This window comes from Entelurus aequoreus, linkage group LG01 (genome assembly GCF_033978785.1).
Source record: "Entelurus aequoreus isolate RoL-2023_Sb linkage group LG01, RoL_Eaeq_v1.1, whole genome shotgun sequence".
Lineage (NCBI taxonomy): Eukaryota > Metazoa > Chordata > Actinopteri > Syngnathiformes > Syngnathidae > Entelurus > Entelurus aequoreus.
In genome coordinates, this window is record NC_084731.1 from 58,700,071 (window position 1) to 58,719,874 (window position 19,804).

Genomic DNA, 19,804 nt, shown 5'->3' on the forward strand with positions numbered 1-19,804 from the left:
ATAACAGAAAGAAACAACCCTTTTGTGCGAATGAGTGTGAATGAGTGTAAATGGGGGAGGGAGGTTTTTTGGGTTGGTGCACTAATTGTAAGTGTATCTTGTGTTTTTTATGTTGATTTAATAAAAAATAAAAAAAATAAAAATTATTTTAATTTTTAATTTTTTTATTTTTTCAAAAATATCTTGTGCGGCCCGGTACCAATCGATCCACGGACCGGTACTGGGCCGTGGCCTGGTGGTTGGGGACCACTGCTCCAGAGCACTCTTCGGGTGACCTATTTGTTTTTAAGTGTGACAAGTTCCCTTACTTATATTGTCTAATGTTAAATTAATATCATAGATAGATAGATAGATAGATAGATAGATAGATAGATAGATAGATAGATAGATAGATAGATAGATAGATAGATAGATAGATAGATAGATAGATAGATAGATAGATAGATAGATAGATAGATAGATAGATAGATAGATAGATAAGACAGACAGACAGACATATAGCAAAATGAGCAATGTATAGACATTTGAAAATACGCACACACACACACACACACACACACACACACACACACACACACACCCACACACACACACACACACACACAATATCATCAATTACCGGGGCGTTGATTTAGTGATTGGTGACTCTTTAAAAGACCAACAGGCCTCTCACACCCTGTTGCGACTCAACTCCCACGATGCTAATTTTTGGTGTTATTGCAAGATGCCGCAGATCGTGCCCTGGGGAGGGAGCGCATATGTCACCACCATGTAGACCTGTTTGACCGAAGTGACAAATATTTATTTAAACGCTTTCGGCTACCTCAATTGTCCCCCCTTTCTTAAACTTACGTTTTGACATTATGTACCCCCCCCCCCCGCAGGATAATACGAATGTATCTTTTGTAATCTGTTTGTGTTTTCTCCGTGTGTTTGATGTCCGTCTTCTCCGCTGGAATTGTGCCCTAATATGAGGAATTAAGGGTGTTTACCTATTCATATTGAGAAAATGAGGGGGCGTGTTTATATGCAAATTATGATAGACACGCACACGCTAACCATTTGGCATTCAGCAACTTAAGAACAGCAGGTGTGAACAATTTGGCCGTTTAAGAACACGTCATGAATTTGAATGGACTCCTCTTAGGAAATCACTTAGGAAGAAAGATAAGAGGAAAAGTTAAGAACTTATTGCTGAATGGTGCCCTCTCCATCCCAGGGTCTAGACAAACAACACTATTGCTAAAATTGTGTTGAATCCTTGAATGTGTATTCACAAATAGTATTCAGAAACTTAACATGTTATGTTTTTGGGAAGTGGAAGGAAGTTGGGGTCTGCAGAGAAAAAAAAAACACACAAGAAAATTTCTTAACCTCCTGTTCCACTCTTCAACATTGCAGTTCTGATTAGTCTACATGTCAGTGTTGTATACCGGTACTAGTGAAGTACCGCGGTAGTAATGATCATAATCGGTACTATACCGCCTCTAAAAAATACCTATTCCCTTTTTTTTCTTTTTTTTTTTTACAGGCATGACACCGCGCCATTGTCACGTCGTGACATTGCTGGTTTTACGAGTATAGGAGCATGTTCGGCAGCGCACACAAACGGAGTACTTACAAGTAGACACAGTGTGTAGACAGAAAAGGGAAAACGGACGCATTTTGGCCTGAAAAGTAAAGATAAAGGTGAAGTTATAACACTAAAACGCCCTCAGGAAGAGGTGCTTTAAAACATGGTTAGCTAGCTTGCGGCTAACTTCCATCTGCAGTTGGCAGTGTTTTAGCTACTTCTAAATCACTAATCCTCGCCTCCATGGTGACAAATAAAGTATGTTTCTTACAAGTACCATTATCACTGGAGGACGAGGAATAACTCAACATGCTTCACTACACACCGTAGGAGGATACAATAGCTCACCGCTAACAGCAAGCTAGCACCCCTGAATGTAAACAAATGGGTGGATCTACACCTGACATCCACTGTAATGATACCAAGTACAGAAGCATATTTAGTCGATACTACTATAATTACATGGATATTTTTTATCGTCACAAAATCTTTTTTCCTTTTTTTAAAATTCACATTATTTTTATAAACTCAGGAAATACGTCCCTGGACACATGAGGACTTTGAATATGACCAATGTATGATCCTGTAACTAATTGGTATCGGATAGATACCTAAATGTTGTGGTATTATCCAAAACTAATGTAAAGTATCAAACAAGAGAAGAATAAGTGATTATTACATTTTAACACAAGTGTAGATAGAACATGTTGAAACAGAAAATAAGCAGATATTAACAGTAAATGAACAAATGGATTAATAATATTTTTTTTACAGTTTGTCCCTCATAATGTTGACAAAATAAAAGAATGCGAAATGACACAATATGTTACTGCATACATCAGCAGACTAATTAGGAGCCTTTGTTTGTTTACTTACTACTAAAAGACAAGTTGTCCATTATGTTCACTATTTTATTTGAGGACTAAATTGCAATAATAAACATATGTTTAATGTACCCTAAGATTTTTTGTTAAAATAAAGCCAATACCGACATTTTTGTGGTCCGCTTTATTTAGAAAAGTGTCAAAATAGTTTTTAGTACCGGTACCAAAATATTTGTAATGGTACATCCCTACTACATACAAACTAAATGAAAAAAAAAACATGATTTATTTTTCCTCTCCAAGCTCCTCCAAGCCCACAATACATGCGTGTCCTCGTTATATTAAACTCAAAACTCTCCTTTGAATGGCACATTCATTTTTCTGTGTTTTTTTTAAATGTCATAAAATACGTTGTGTGTGTGTGTTGAAACGTATCTTTCCTTTTTTGTTAATTCCAAGTGCGGTCAAAGGTTGGTTTTCTTAATCTGATGAATCACATTTGGATTCATCCTCTAAATGACACGTTATTACATGCTCAGACGTGCAATTTAATTGTCAAAATGTGTATCAAGGAACATTTTGACATGTTTGACTTGAAAATGAGACGTTTGTTTGTTCAAAACCTGCCAACAGTTTTAATACAAAATGCCAAACCTTCCTGCATGAGTTCTTTTTTCATCCATCCTATGATTATGTTCCTAAAGGTGTGTTAAATCGTGTGTCTAGTCAAGAGTCTGACCTGGTTTTAAGTTAAAGTTAAAGTTAAGTTAAGTTAAGTTAAGTTAAGTTAAGTTAAGTTAAGTTAAGTTAAGTTAAGTTAAGTTAAAGTTAAGTTAAGTTAAAGTTAAAGTTAAAGTACCAATGGTTGTCACACACACACTAGGTGTGGTGAAATGTGTCCTCTGCATTTGACCCATCACCTTGTTCACCCCCTGGGAGGTGAGGGGAGCAGTGGGCAGCAGCGATGCCGCACCCGGGAATAATTTTTCCTGAATTAACCCCCAATTCCAGCCCATTACGCTGAGTGCCAAGCAGGGAGGTAATGGGTCCCATTTTTATAGTCTTTGGTATGACTCGGCCGGGGTTTGAACTCACAACCTACCGATCTCAGGGCAGACACTCTAACCACTCGGCCACTGAGTAGGCTTTTAGTAACAATCAGTCACTTTTGCACAGAGCAAACTATAACCTGCTAGCTAAGAATATACAAAACCCAAAACCAGTGAAGTTGGCACGTTGTGTAAATGGTAAATAAAAACAGAATACAATGATTTGCAACTAATTTTCAACTTTTATTAAATTGAATAGACTGCAAAGACAAGAAATGTAATGTTCCAACTGAGAAACTTTTTTTTTTTTTGCAAATATTCATTAACTTAGAATTTAATGGCAGCAACACATTGCAGAAAAGTTGTCACAGGGGCATTTTTACCACTGTGTTACAAGGCCTTTCCTTTTAACAACACTCAGTAAACGTTTGGGAACTGAGGAGACACATTTTTGAAGCTTTTCAGGTGGAATTATTTCCCATTCTTGCTTGATGTACAGCTTAAGTTGTTCAACAGTCCGGGGTTTCTGTTGTCGTATTTTAGGCTTCATAATGCGCTACACATTTTCAATGGGAGACAGGTCTGGACTACAAGCAGGCCAGTCTAGTACCCACACTCTTTTACTATGAAGCCACGCTGTTGTAACACGTGGCTTGGCATTGTCTTGCTGAAATAAGCAGGGGCGTCCATGATAACGTTGCTTGGATGGCAACATATGTTGCTCCAAAACCTGTATGTACCTTTCAGCATTAATGGTGCCTTCACAGATGTTTAAGTTACCCATGCCTTGGGCACTAATACACCCCCATACCATCACAGATGCTGGCTTTTCAACTTTGCGCCTATAACAATCCGGATGGTTATTTTCCTCTTTGGTCCAGAGGACACGACGTCCACATTTTCCAAAAACAATTTTTAAATGTGGACTCGTCAGACCACAGAACACTTTTCCACTTTGCATCAGTCCATCTTAGATGAGCTCGAGCCCAGCGAAGCTGGCGGCGTTTCTGGGTGTTGTTGATAAATGGCTTTCGCTTTGCATAGTAGAGTTTTAACTTGCACTTGGAGATGTAGCGACCAACTGCAGTTACTGACAGTGGTTTTCTGACATGTTCCTGAGCCCATGTGGTGATATCCTTTACACACTGATGTCACTTTGTGATGCAGTACAGCCTGAGGGATCCAAGGTCACGGGCATTCAATGTTACGTGCAATGATTTCTCCAGATTCTCGGAACCTTTTGATGATATTACGGACCGTAGATGGTGAAATCACTAAGTTCCTTGCAATAGCTGGTTGAGAAATGTTGTTCTTAAACTGTTGGACAATTTGCTCACGCATTTGTTCACAAAGCGATGACCCTCGCCCCATCCTTGTTTGTGAATGACTGAGCATTTCATGGAAGCTGCTTTTATACATAATCATGGCACCCACCTGTTCCTAATTAGCCCGTTCACCTGTGGGATGTTCCAGATAAGTGTTTGATGAGCATTCCTCAACTTTCTCAGTATTTTTTGCCACTTGTGCCAGCTTTTTTGAAACATGTTGCAGGCATCAAATTCTAAATGAGCTAATATTTGCAAAATATAACAAAGTTTCCCTGTTGGAACGTTAAATATCTTGTCTTTGCTGTCTATTCAAGTGAATATAGGTTGAAAAGGATTTGCAAATCATTGTATTCTGTTTTTATTTACCATTTACACAACGTGCCAACTTCACTGGTTTTGTGTTTTGTATTTAATTATGAGAACTTTAACTATTGTGTACCGTGTTGGGTTGGTTACTGAAAACCAGTAACTAGTTATAGTTACTAGTTACTTCATTTCAAAAGTAATTTAGTTACTAACTCAGTTACTTACACCAATAAGTAATGCGTTACTTTGAAAAGTAACTATTTAGTTACTTCTATTTTTCTTTTTTTTTTTAAAGCTCCCATTAATGCCCTTTAGCCTTCATTTCAGTACTGTTATTGCACTGGAGAATAATACAATGTGTTGATCAACTTGACATGCATTTGCATCACTGAACTCTGCTAAGCAATGTGGTCTACATACAACACACAAAGACAAAGATTTGTTACAAAGGCCAATTTGTTTCTGGCCAGAACAAATTGACAAAACTATTTTAAATAGCTGCAACATAACATACATAAGTAACAAACAGCATAATAACAACATAGCTGTAAAGCAAGAAAGGCACACACTACATACACAAAGCCTAACCAGGCATTTTTTCCTCAAAGAATTCTGACACAAAATCATGTCTGAAGCCCAGAACACTCTACACATTTCCCCAGTTTTAGTTTAGAGATAAGGAAAGATTGGTCTGGCCCACTAGCATCCCTCTTTATGTTTGTGAACTTTATAGTCTATACATTTAGAGTGATGTGATAGTCAAACACTCTAGAAGTCTAGAATGAAAGAGTATATAAGAGAATTGACAGCAACGTTCCCTCTAAGGTGCGCGCCTGTGCAATTGCGCACTGCTCAAGCGTCCTGCGCACGGCAAATCTATGCCACGCACAAAATCAAATAAAAAAATAAGCGCATAACAATTTTCGACACGACACAGACACGACAGAGAAAACAGTTTTCGTCATCATTGTTCAAATATTGTAACATCTGTCGAGACGCTTTGAGGACATGAATTCCATCCATCACTTTACTGAGCAAAACTCTTTATTGTCGGCCATAAACACATCACCAAAACATCACTAAAAAAATGATATCTAGCAAAACTGGTCATTTTCTGCAGTACAAACCAGACCAAAAGCAACTTTGTTAGATCAACAGCAGCCGCTCGCTCTTTCTCACTTGCGCCAACACATGCACATATGGCACTTAGCCAGTGATGCGTTTACAGCCACACAAAAAGTCGGACAACTCCAACACCACACATAAAGTGTCATTCCAGGTCATTACACTATGATTTACCAATCAAATGTGTGCTTATTCTAGTGTCATTTATTAGAAATCTTAATTTATGAATATTAATCATTAAATGCTGTTAGTATATTAAATAAATACTAATAAAAATATATTTTTTACAAACAGGAAGTTGCAGGAATGTACACATGATCCCCTGCTTACATCTCATTGTGCAACATGTGAATGTTTTAATGGGAACTAAATGCAATGTCTGAAAGGGGTACAAACTATTTCCAAAGCAGGACCTCCACCCAGACAAACAATACAAGTACACAGTTCATGAAAAACAATATTTTTTGTTATTGTCATTGTAAGTGGGCCTAAACACTTATATTAGAAAAGGAAATGACTGCTGTCATTTGATTATAATAATAAGACAATGTTGTCTGTCTATCTGTGTTGGCCCTAGCTGCGATGGGTGGGCACTTGTCCAGGGTGTACTCCGCCTTCCGCCCGAATTCAGCTGAGATAGGCTCCAGCGACCCTGAAAGGGACAAGCGGTAGAAAATGGATGGATGGATGGATGGATGGAGCTTAAACTTGTTATTTAGTCAGGTTTGGGACAGGTGTGCTGCTGGTGTAGCCACAGTGTGCACGTCTGATGTTGCTCACATGTGCTCCACTGAATGCTCAGGGACTTTTTGCGTTTGCTCACACATGAAAAATTAGAGGGAACATTGATTGACAGAGTGTGTACCTTCAGTGCTGAATGATGAGCAGAGGCAGAGTTAATCCTTAAGTGGTGGAGGGAACGTGGCATCGGAGTCTCTGTCTCTCTTTACTAGCTACGTCGAAGCATGTTGCTTATGTAGCTTGTTTCAGCAGATTTGAATTGCTGTTTGGGCAGTAGATGGGATCTTTGATCCAAAGCACAATTTACATTTAACTAAAATGTTATTTTCTTTGTGCTCGACAAAAGAAAAGTAGTGAAAATATCTCCATGTTAACAAACTCGACTTCTGGCTCCGCCATGATCAGACACGCCCCCCCCTTCTCCTCCTCCACCTCCCCACAATCACACTCATGCTCACACTCACACACACACAGAGCGCAGGTCTCTCTTCTTCGGTTTGTGACACAAGAAGAATCAGCGCTCCGATAAAACACACTTTATACTACATTAAAAGTAACGTAAAATAACGCAGTAACGCATCATGTAGTAACGGTAACTGAGTTACTGTATATAAAAAATAACGCGTTAGATTACTAGCTACCGCCGAAACTAACGGCGTTACAGTAACGCGTTACTTTGTCCTAACACTGATTGTGTATGTGTAATATTTATACATGTATTTAATATTTGTTTACTTACGTATTGTGTATTAATGTATTTATTCACTGTTCTGTTACAAATAGAGGAGGAACAAACGGGATAACACTGATAGGAAATGGGGTAGGATTAAATGAGATCCGACACGTTGCAATGAAACAACTGGAAACAGGTGATGTATTACATTGTTATATAGTTTACATGTTCCAAATAAAGGGAAAACTGACTGATATTGAAAATGTATCCAATGTCCTCTGTGGTGGACATGAGGTCTGACTCTAGTTGTTCATATAAAATGATGACCATGCAGAAATGCCTGTGCACAATCAAGAAGAAAAACTGCTTCTTGCAGTCAGTACTTTGCTATAAAGTGCTTTATATCATACATGGTGTGTTTAAAAGGTGGTACTATTGAAAAAAAACATGTTCTGACATAAATCGCTGAATTGAAAATAACTAAACAAATGAAAAAAAGACAATGGAACAGATTATACACTAGATACTATTGTCCACTGCAAAGGACATTGCAATTGGAAAAAAAAAAATCTGACATAATTAATTAGAAAAAAAACCTAAACTAAACAAAGTAAAAAATTAAATAAAATGAAAAAAACATTAGAACAAATTATCAACTAGATTATATCGTCCACTGCAAAGGACATTAAAAAAAAAGAAGACATAAATCACTTAATTAGAAAAAAACTAAACAAAGACAAAAAAACAGTGGAACAGGTTATTAACTAGATAAGTTTGTCCACTGCAAAGGACATTGCAATAAAATAAAACAAATAAAAACATTTTCTGACATAAATCACTCAATTGAAAATAACTAACCAAAGTAAAAAACAAAACAAAACAAAAACCAATGGAACAGATTATTAATTAGATAATATTGTCCACTGCAGAGGACATTGCAATTAAATAAAAAATGTAAAACAGTTTCTGACATAAATCACTCCATTGAAACAAACTAAAAGACAAAAAACATTTGAACAGATTATTAACCAGATACTATTGTCCACTGCAAAGGACATTTAAATTTAAAAAAAAAAAGACATAAATCACTTAATTAGAAAAACACTCAATTGAAAATAACTAAACAAAGTAAAAAACAAAACAAAACAAAAACTAATGGAACAGATAAATAACTAGATAACATTTCCCACTGCAGAGGACATTGTAATGAAATAAAAAATTAGAAACATTTTGTTACGGCGCACGCACATGCGCAGCCTGTTTCTCCCTCTTCTGCGGGAGCACTCAGCGGCTCCACTGTGAGCGCATATGGACACGCCCCCACACGCGCTGCGCAGACCGCGCCCACACGCCACCGCCGCAGCCGGAGGCAATCTTCAATCTGCACAGCTGGCAGTGATTACAGACGACAGGATAAAGAGCCTCGCCGCTGACTACTCGTCGTCGGAACGTAGCCCTGTTCGCAGTAAGCTTCACGTCTCTGACTTCCCACCAGTATTATCTCTCATAGCTTGTTTCATTGTGTCCTGGTCTGATCATCTTCGTCTCCCTTTTCTACCACAGTCCCGTGTCTCATTGTCTACTTCCTTTTCCCCTGGACCCGGATTGCCCTCCTGATCTATCGACACCCTGCCTGGACTTTGGACGCGCTCTCCTGCACCACGACCCCTTTTGGACACCGGACTTGCTCTCTCCTGCACCACGACCCCGTTTGGACATCGGACTTCCTTGCCTCTTCCCTCTGGATTTGGACGCCCTCATTCAACACGCTTGACAACACTCCTTACGGTATCTTCATATGTTAATCCCAGCACATAGCTTATATTCAATCTCTCAATAAATTTATATTGAGTTGTACTTCTGCTGTTGTGCCGTCTCCTTCCACCCGTCTAAAGACATAACAGTACGTTCCGACCAATATGGAACTAGATGGCGCAACAAAGTCTCCACCCGGCACTTTGGTCCGATCTTCCCCTCCTAGAGACCTATTTACCATCCAGTCTGTCCTTCGACAACACCAGGCACGATTTATCACCTTGGAGGACAAACTTGATGTCGCGTTTGCTAACCTGCTGTCTAGAATAGACAAACTCAGCCCCGGTCAAGAGACACCTCTTGACCCAGTTTAAGCACCTCTGAGACACTTGCCACCGAAAGACCGTTTTCCCTTCGCAAACCCAAAATAGCCAGCCCTAAGATTTTTGAGGGGAATTTTTAACTTTGTCATGGCTTCCTGACTCAATGTGAGTTTATTTTTCTACACCAGCCCTCTCGCTATGCTAACGATGGGGCCAAGATAGCCTTTTTGTTCTCCCTATTTTTGGGACATGCTCTAAAGTGGGCCACTTCTGCCCTTACCAAGACTTTGGGCTTCAACTCTAATTATGCCGCTTTTCGTAAATAATTTTTGGCTGTTTTTGATCATCCTGCGTATGGAAGAGATGCTGCCTCTAGACTTCATTCCCTCAGACAGGGCCCATGGTCCGTGGCTAACTACACCATGGAGTTCCGCACTGTGGCAGCTGAGAGTGGTTGGGATGACATAGCTCTTCTGAGTGCCTACAGGAGAGGGCTTAATGAGACTATCAAGGATGGATTGATGCGAGACCGGCCGTCTTCTTGTCATGAGCTTATTGAACTAGCCCTCTTATTCGATCAGCGACTTTCGGAACGAGAAGCGGAAAGGGAGAGCGACATCGGCAGCATGGCTATGGCAAGACCTCCTCGTTCTACCAACCGGATCTTCCCGAGACAGACAGGCACAGTTAATCCGAGTCCATGTCCTTCTCCAGAACCCATGCAGGTTGGTAGATCTCAACTTACCTTTAAAGAACGAGAACAAAGGTTTCAACGACATCTATGTCCATACTGTGGTATGGCAGACCATCATATTCGTAACTGCCCCTTTCGGCCAAAAGATCGGGCTCACCAGTCAAGGGGATCCTGGTGAGCCATACCACAACCACCACACCTTTTTCCAGGAGAGACCCGAGTATTCTGTTCCCTGCTACCTTGACTTGGGAGGATAGGACACTATCGGTGGAGGCCTATGTGGACTCCGGGGCCGACGAGAGCTTCCTCGACTTAAAGGCCTACTGAAACCCACTACTACCGACCACGCAGTCTGATAGTTTATATATCAATGATGAAATCTTATAATTGCAACGCATGTCAATACGGCCAGGTTAACTTATAAAGTGCAATTTTCAATTTCCCGGGAAACTTCCGGTTGAAAACGTCTAGATATGATGACGTTTGCGCGTGACGTCAATGGTTGAAGTGGAAGTATTGGGACACATTGTATCCAATACAAACAGCTCTGTTTTCGTCGCAAAATTCCACAGTATTCTGGACATCTGTGTTGGTGAATCTTTTGCAATTTGTTTAATGAGTAATGGAGACTGCAAAGAAGAAAGCTGTAGGTGGGATCAGTGTATTAGCGGCTGGCTGCAGCAACACAACCAGGAGGACTTTGAGTTGGATAGCAGACGCGCTATCCAACGCTAGCTGCCGACCGCATCGATGATCGGGTGAAGTCCTTCGTCGCGCCATCGATCGCTGGAACGCAGGTGAGCACGGGTGTTGATGAGCAGATGAGGGCTGGCGTAGGTGGATAGCTAATGTTTTTAGCATAGCTCTGTGAGGTTCAGTAGCTAAGTTAGCTTCAATGGCGTCGTTAGCAACAGCATTGTTAAGCTTCGCCAGGCTGGAAAGCATTAACTGTGTAGTTACAGGTCCAGGGTTTAATAGTATTGTTGATCTTCTGTCTATCCTTCCAGTCAGGAGCTTATTTATTTTGTTTCTATCTGCAGTTAAGCCCGATGCTATCACGTTAGCTCAGTAGCTAAAGAGCTTCACCGATGTATTGTCGTGGAGATAAAAGTCACTGTGAATGTCCATTTCGTGTTCTCGACTCTCATTTTCAAGAGGATATAGTATCCGAGGTGGTTTAAAATACAAATCCGTGATCCACAATAGAAAAAGGAAAAAGTGTGGAATCCAATGAGACCTTGTACCTAAGTTACGTTCAGGGCGAAAAAAGATACGTCCTGCACTGCACTCTAGTCCTTCACTCTTACGTACCTCATCCACAAATATTTCATCCTTGCTCAAATTAATGGGGTAATCGTCGCTTTCTCGGTCCGAATCATTCTCGCTGCTGGTGTAAACAATGGGGAAATGTGAGGAGCCCTTCAACCTGCGACGTCAGGCTACTTCCGGTACAGGCAATGCTTTTTTTATCAGCGACCAAAAGTTTTGAACTTTATCGTCGATGTTCTCTACTAAATCCTTTCAGCAAAATTATGTCAATATCGCGAAATGATCTGCTATCCCCGTTTAAATAAGAAAATGTCATATCAGTAGGCCTTTAAGGTATGCCAATGAAAATGGAATTCTGTTAATTTCACTACAGACTTTTGTACCTGCCCAGGCCTTAGATGGTCACCCTTTAGGGCCAATTAAACATCGCACTAAACCTTTATTTCTTACACTTTCTGGTAACCATACAGAGACAATCGGCTTCTGGGTTCTGGACGCCCCGGTAGCGCCCCTTGTCCTCGGCCGATCCTGGCTGAGTCTACATGACCCCAAAAGGCAAAAGGCAAGATACTGGCCTATATAACTTGCCTATATCACTTAATTGAAAAAAAAAAAAAAAAAACTAAACTAAAAAGAAGAAAATAAAAAAACAGTGGAATAGATTATCAACTATATAATATTGTCCACTGCAAACGACATGGAAATAAAACAACTAAATAAACATTTACTGGCCTATATCACTTAATTGAAAAAATAAAATCTAAACAAAAAATAAATCAATCAATAAAAATTCAGTGGAACAGATTATTAGTTAGATAATATTGTCAACTGCAAAGGACATTGCAATAAAATAAAAAATGAAAAACATTGTCTGACATAAATCACTCAATTAAAAATAAGTAAACAAAGCAAAAAGGAGGACCAGAATTGTGTGGACAACACGTCAACAAGTCAACAAGTCAACAAGTCATGAATGAAGAGTTGAATCACACCAAACGTGCAAGTTTAACAGACGTTGAACAAAATGTGCCTTTTAAATTTACAATTGTATTAAAATAATTTACAACATTTCCATCTGACATCTGGCAACCCAACACAAGTGTGTCCCATTCTGAGCCCAAGTTTGGCAAAGATGGCTTGAAATTACATCACATTTGTGGTTCTTCGTAATACTTCCTATCCCTGGCACTAGGGGGCGTGGCTTTTACTATAACCACCTGTAATTACTACAGTACTTTGTGTACTTCCCTGGCACTAGGGGGTGTGGTTTCTTTTATAATCACCTGTATTTACTACATTACTTTGAGTACTTCCCTGGCACTAGGGGGCGTGGTTTCTTTTATATTCACCTGTATTTACTACAGTACTTTGTGTAGTTCCCTGGCAGTAGTGGGCGTGGTTTCTTTTATATTCACCTGTAATTACTACAGTACTTTGAGTACATCCCTGGCACTAGGGGGCGTGGCTTCTTCTATAATCACATGTATATACTACAGTATTTTGTGTACTTCCCTGGCACTAGGGGCATGGTTTCTTCTATAATCACCTGTAATTACTACAGTACTTTGTGTACTTCACTAGGGGCGTGGTTTCTTCTATAATCACCTGTAATTACTACAGTACTTTGTGTACTTCCCTGGCACTAGGGGGCGTGGTTTATTTTATTTTATAATCACCTGTAATTACTATAGTATTGTGTACTTCCCTGGCACTAGGGGGCGTGGTTTCTTCTATAATCACCTGTAATTACTACAGTACTTTGTGTACTTCCCTGGCACTAGGGGCGTGGTTTCTTCTATAATCACCTGTAATTACTACAGTACTTTGTGTACTTCCCTGGCACTAGGGGGCGTGGTTTCTTTTATTTTATAATCACCTGTAATTACTATAGTATTGTGTACTTCCCTGGCACTAGGGGGCGTGGTTTCCCCTATAATCACCTGTAAATACTACAGTACTTTGTGTACTTCCCTGGCACTAGGGGGCGTGGTTTCTTTTATAATCACCTGTAATTACTACAGTATTGTGTACTTCCCTGGCACTAGGGGGCGTGGTTTCTTTTATAATCACCTGTAATTACTACAGTATTGTGTACTTCCCTGGCACTAGGGGGCGTGGTTTCGTTTATTTTATAATCACCTGTAATTACTACAGTACTTTGTTTACTATCATTACATTCAAAACAAAACCAAAAATAGAACAATTACAGTATTTTTGTTCCTGTTTTAATGTTTTGTTCTTTCCAATAAGACTTGACAGTCCTCTTTAGCACAGATGTGTGCACAATGAGTGCGAACAACTGGCGTGTTAGGATTTTTTTTCTGCTTAACACATTTTAAATTCCAGGAGTAAATACTTTTTTCTACACATTTTTTTTACAAATGAGGCCTCAGGAGAGTTAAAGTATGGAATAAAATACATTTCTTTCAGGTTAGCAGAGCTGCCTTTTATTTATTTTGGTTGCCATGATTGTCTTAAAAGTGAGTCCCAACAACAGGGTGGTGTTTTATTGTGTGTTAAAAATCTGGGTGATGTAACAGCACTTTGTGTTTGCAGACATCTGCTTTTGGTTGTGTTTTATGGCGCTTCCTGCACCCTGAGGTGCTGGCTCACATTACTTTAGGAGCCCGTCCACACTGAAGGTTCTTGTTTCCACTGATTTACACCTCACTTAATAGTCTCTCTGTCATAGTCATATTATGTGCTCATCCATATTTGACGGTATAGCAGGAAGTGGCCATGGTTTATAATTGCTGCCACGTAATAATACAGGGTGTCAAAAAATCACGTTTAAGGCCTGATCTACTCAAGGTTTGCATGATTAAAACACGTGCAAACTTGATAGCACACGCAAAACTGATCGACTAAACTCGTGCGCAGAGGATTGCGTCTCTTAAAGGGGAACTGCACTTTTTTGGAATTTTGCCTATCGTTCAAAATCTTTATGAGAGACAAGAACACACATCTTTTTTTTTATTTTAAAGAAGACAAAAAACGCTTGGAAGATGCGGCTAATGGAAGTCACCGTTGTAGCCTTCAACGCCTCTAAAACTACTTCAAAACCCTCCATCAAGATTTCATATAAACATTGCAAGTATATATATAATGTGTAACAGACACCTTCATAACAATATGTAATATGTACAATATACACACTGCAAGTATATATATAATGTAGTAACAGACACCTTCATAACAATATGTAATATGTACAATATACACACTGCAAGTATATATATATAATGTGTAACAGACACCTTCATAACAATATGTAATATGTACAATATACACACTGCAAGTATATGTATAATGTAGTAACAGACACCTTCATAACAATATGTAATATGTACAATATACACACTGCAAGTATATGTATAATGTAGTAACAGACACCTTCATAACAAGAAGTATTTGTTCTGTTGTGTTTATGTTGTGTTACTGTAACAGGTACGTTAGCTGGTATAGTAGAAGTTCTCAATATTGGGCTAATCAGAAGTCTAGATTACGACTCGGAGAGAGTAGGACAGACACAATTAAATGCTTCAAATGATACTGGTGTTATTTAAATATGTACCATGCAACAAATAGTGGACATACATTGATAGGAATGGCCATTCAAAACAAAAGAAAAAAAAAGAAAGGAATCTCAACAAACAATGTTGGTTTAGTTCATTGATTAAGAGTTCAGGTAATTCATAATAATTATTATCAAAAGTTCTTAAAGTTCATAGGGGTCATATGAGACTGATCACAGTCCATATGCGCATTCACAGTTCATACAGCCACACGGGTTGGGGTTGTGGATATGGCAGTTTGTAGTGAGAGTTCAGTTTATGGGCAGGGTGTGTATGAGGTTGTGCAAAGGGCCGCAGAGTAATGAGGTGCGAGGCAAGGGGTTCTGCTATAAGCCGCCTACCGGCCCGACCAGAACAGTTGGAGTTCAGGGGTTGAGAGGTGGAGATCCTTGGACTCGGGCTCGAGGCCTATCTACAGCTCGCCATCCAAGACTTAGGGACCTGGCCTGCGTAAACACAGGACCCGGAGTTCAATCAATGTGCGCACATAAACATCAACATTAAGTCATCTATCGTTCGACCTTCAATAAATAAGTTACACTTATTATTATCATTATTAGCGATAATACTGCTAACATTAACAATATTAAAAAATCACATGTATGTACAAAATAACAAACAAGACAGTACACAATGTTGTCAATATGACGGGTGTAACCGCCCACCAGCGGCAGTGTTCATTCATTGTCTTTACTGTAGCATAAAAAATGCAGATGGCCTTAAAACGCCACAACACACAGTCACCATATGTTAGTACCCAAAATAAAGACTCGACATAAATATAAATTCAATCGGATCAGAGACATTGGAGGAAACAGGATTAAAACCTGATGCTAACCGCCCATAGAAGATACATGGGTACGGCTAGTAGCTACTATTAGCAAACAGATTCACTTACCAACTCGGCTTAATATCTTAACATCGACACACTCTCTCGTCGCAACTCGGCCCTGATGGTCGGCACCTATAAGTTTACAATTAGTTGTAAAATGTTGGACGGTTGTTTTTACGATATGTAGGTGAACGACAACTTTAAAACATACCGGCTTCAGATGTCCCCAGGCTTAGCCATCGCACCTGGCAGCCATCTTGGAACGCTGGATTTTATAGAGTGCGATAGGCTGCAGGGGGTCACGTGAGAGCGTGTGTTAAACTCGCGAGATTAAACGTGGAAACGGCGCAGGTAATATGAGGGGATGCCATGAGAGGAAATATGGCTTATTTCCCACCCGTGTTACATTACGGTGCGGATGTTCTCCCGAAATGTGTTTGTCATTCTTGTTTGGTGTGGGTTCATAGTGTGGCGCATATTTGTAACAGTGTTAAAGTTGTTTATACGGCCAACCTCAGTGTGACCTGTATGGCTGTTGACCAAGTATGCCTTGGTCAACAGGCATACTTGTGAAAAGCCTTAGACATTATGTGACTGGGCCGGCATGCAAAGGCAGTGCCTTTAAGGCTTATTGGCGCTCTGTACTCCTCCCTACGTCCGTGTACACAGTGGCGTTTTAAAAAGTCATGAATTTTACTTTTTGAAACCGATACCAATAATTTTGAAACTGATACAGATAATTTCCGATATTACATTTTAAAGCATTTATCGGCCGATAATATCGGCAGTCCGATATTATCGGACATCCTTACTTACTTACGGCGTGGCGAAGTTGGTAGAGTGGCCATGCCAGCAATCGGCGGGTTGCTGGTTACTGGAGTTCAATCCCCGCCTTCTACCATTCTAGTCACGTCTGTTGTGTCCTTGGGCAAGACACTTCACCCTTGCTCCTGATGGGTGCTGGTTAGCGCCTTGCATGGCAGCTCCCGTTCAGTGTGTGAATGTGTGTGTGAATGGGTGAATGTGGAAATACTGTCAAAGTGCTTTGAGTACCTTGAAGGTAGAAAAGCACTATACAAGTATAACCCATTTACCATTTACCATTTACTTAATATCAATATGTAATACGTACAACATACACACTGCAAGTATATATATAATGTAGTAACAGACACCTTTATAACAATATGTAATATGTACAATATACTGTACATACTGCAAGTGTGTGTGTGTGTATATATATACACCTATATTTATATATATATATATATATATATATATATATATATATATATATATATATATATATATATATATATATATATGTGTGTGTGTTTTATATACACACTGCAAATACAGTATATAGACGAGAATACACACATGATACATATTGACACAATATATATTGACTGGTATACACACATAATACAATTTGACTAGTATACACACACAATGCATATTGACTGGTACACACACAATATATATTGACTGCTATACACACAATACATTTTGACTGGTGTACACACACAGAATACCTATTGACTGGTATACACACATAATACATATTGACTGGTACACACACAATATATATTGACTGCTATATACACAATACATTTTGACTGGTGTACACACACAGAATACATATTGACTGGTATACACACATAATACATACTGACTGGTATACGCACAATAGATATTGACTGGTATACACACACAACACATATTGACTGGTATACACACAATACATATTGACTGGTATTCACACAATAAATTTTGACAGGTATACACACACAATACACATTGACTGTTGTACAAACATAATACACATTGACTGGTATACACACATGATACATATTGACTGGTATACATACATAATACATATTTACTGGTATACACACATGAAACATATTGACTTGACTGGTATGAACACAGAATACATATTGACTAGTATACACACATAATACATATTGACTGGTACACACACAATATATATTGACTGCTATACACACACTACATTTTGACTGGTGTACACACACAGAATACATATTGACTGGTATACACACATAATACATATTGACTGGTATACACACATAATACATACTGACTGGTATACGCACAAAACATATTAACTGGTATACACACACAATACATATTGACTGGTATACACACAATACATATTGACTGGTATTCACACAATACATTTTGACAGGTAACACACACACACAATACACATTGACTGGTGTACACACATAACACACATTGACTGGTATACACACATGATACATATTGACTGGTATACCTACATAATACATATTTACTGGTATACACACATTATACATATTTACTTGACTGGTATACACACATAAAACATATTGACTGGTATACACACATAATACATATTGACTGGTATACATACAATACATATTGACTGGTATATACACATAATACATGTTGGCTATCGTACACATATAATACATATTGACTGGTGTACACACATTATACATACTGACTGGTATACACACATAATACATACTGACTGGTATACACACACAATAAATAATGACTGGTATATACACACAATACATATTGACTGGTATTCACACATAATACATTTTGACTGGTATACACACATAATACATATTGACTGGTATACACACATAATACATACTGACTGGTATACGCACAAAACATATTAACTGGTATACACACACAATACATATTGACTGGTATACACACAATACATATTGACTGGTATTCACACAATACATTTTGACAGGTAACACACACACACAATACAAATTGACTGGTGTACACACATAATACACATTGACTGGTATACACACATGATACATATTGACTGGTATACCTACATAATACATATTTACTGGTATACACACATTATACATATTGACTTGACTGGTATACACACATAAAACATATTGACTGATATACACACATAATACATATTGACTGGTATACATACAATACATATTGACTGGTATATACACATAATACATGTTGGCTATCGTACACATATAATACATATTGACTGGTGTACACACATTATACATACTGACTGGTATACACACATAATACATACTGACTGGTATACACACACAATAAATAATGACTGGTATATACACACAATACATATTGACTGGTATTCACACATAATACATTTTGACAGGTATACACACGATACATATTCACTGGTGTACACACATAATACACATTGACTGGTGTACACACATAATACACATTGACTGGTATACACACATTATAAATATTGACTGGTATACACACATAATAAATATTGACTGGTATACACACATAATACATATTGACTGGTATACACACATAATACATATTGCCTGGTATACACACATAATACATATTGACTGGTATACACACAAAACATATTGACTGGTGTACACACATAATACATATTGACTGGTATGCACACATAATACACATTGACTGGTATACACACATTATATATATTGACTGGTATACACACATAATAGATATTGACTGGTATACACACAATACATATTGACTGGTATACACACATAATTCATATTGACAGGTATACACACACAATACATATTGACTGGTATACACACATAATAGATATTGACTGGTATACACACAATACATATTGACTGGTATACACACATGATATATATTGACTGGTATACACACAATACATATTGACTGGTATACACACATAATTCATA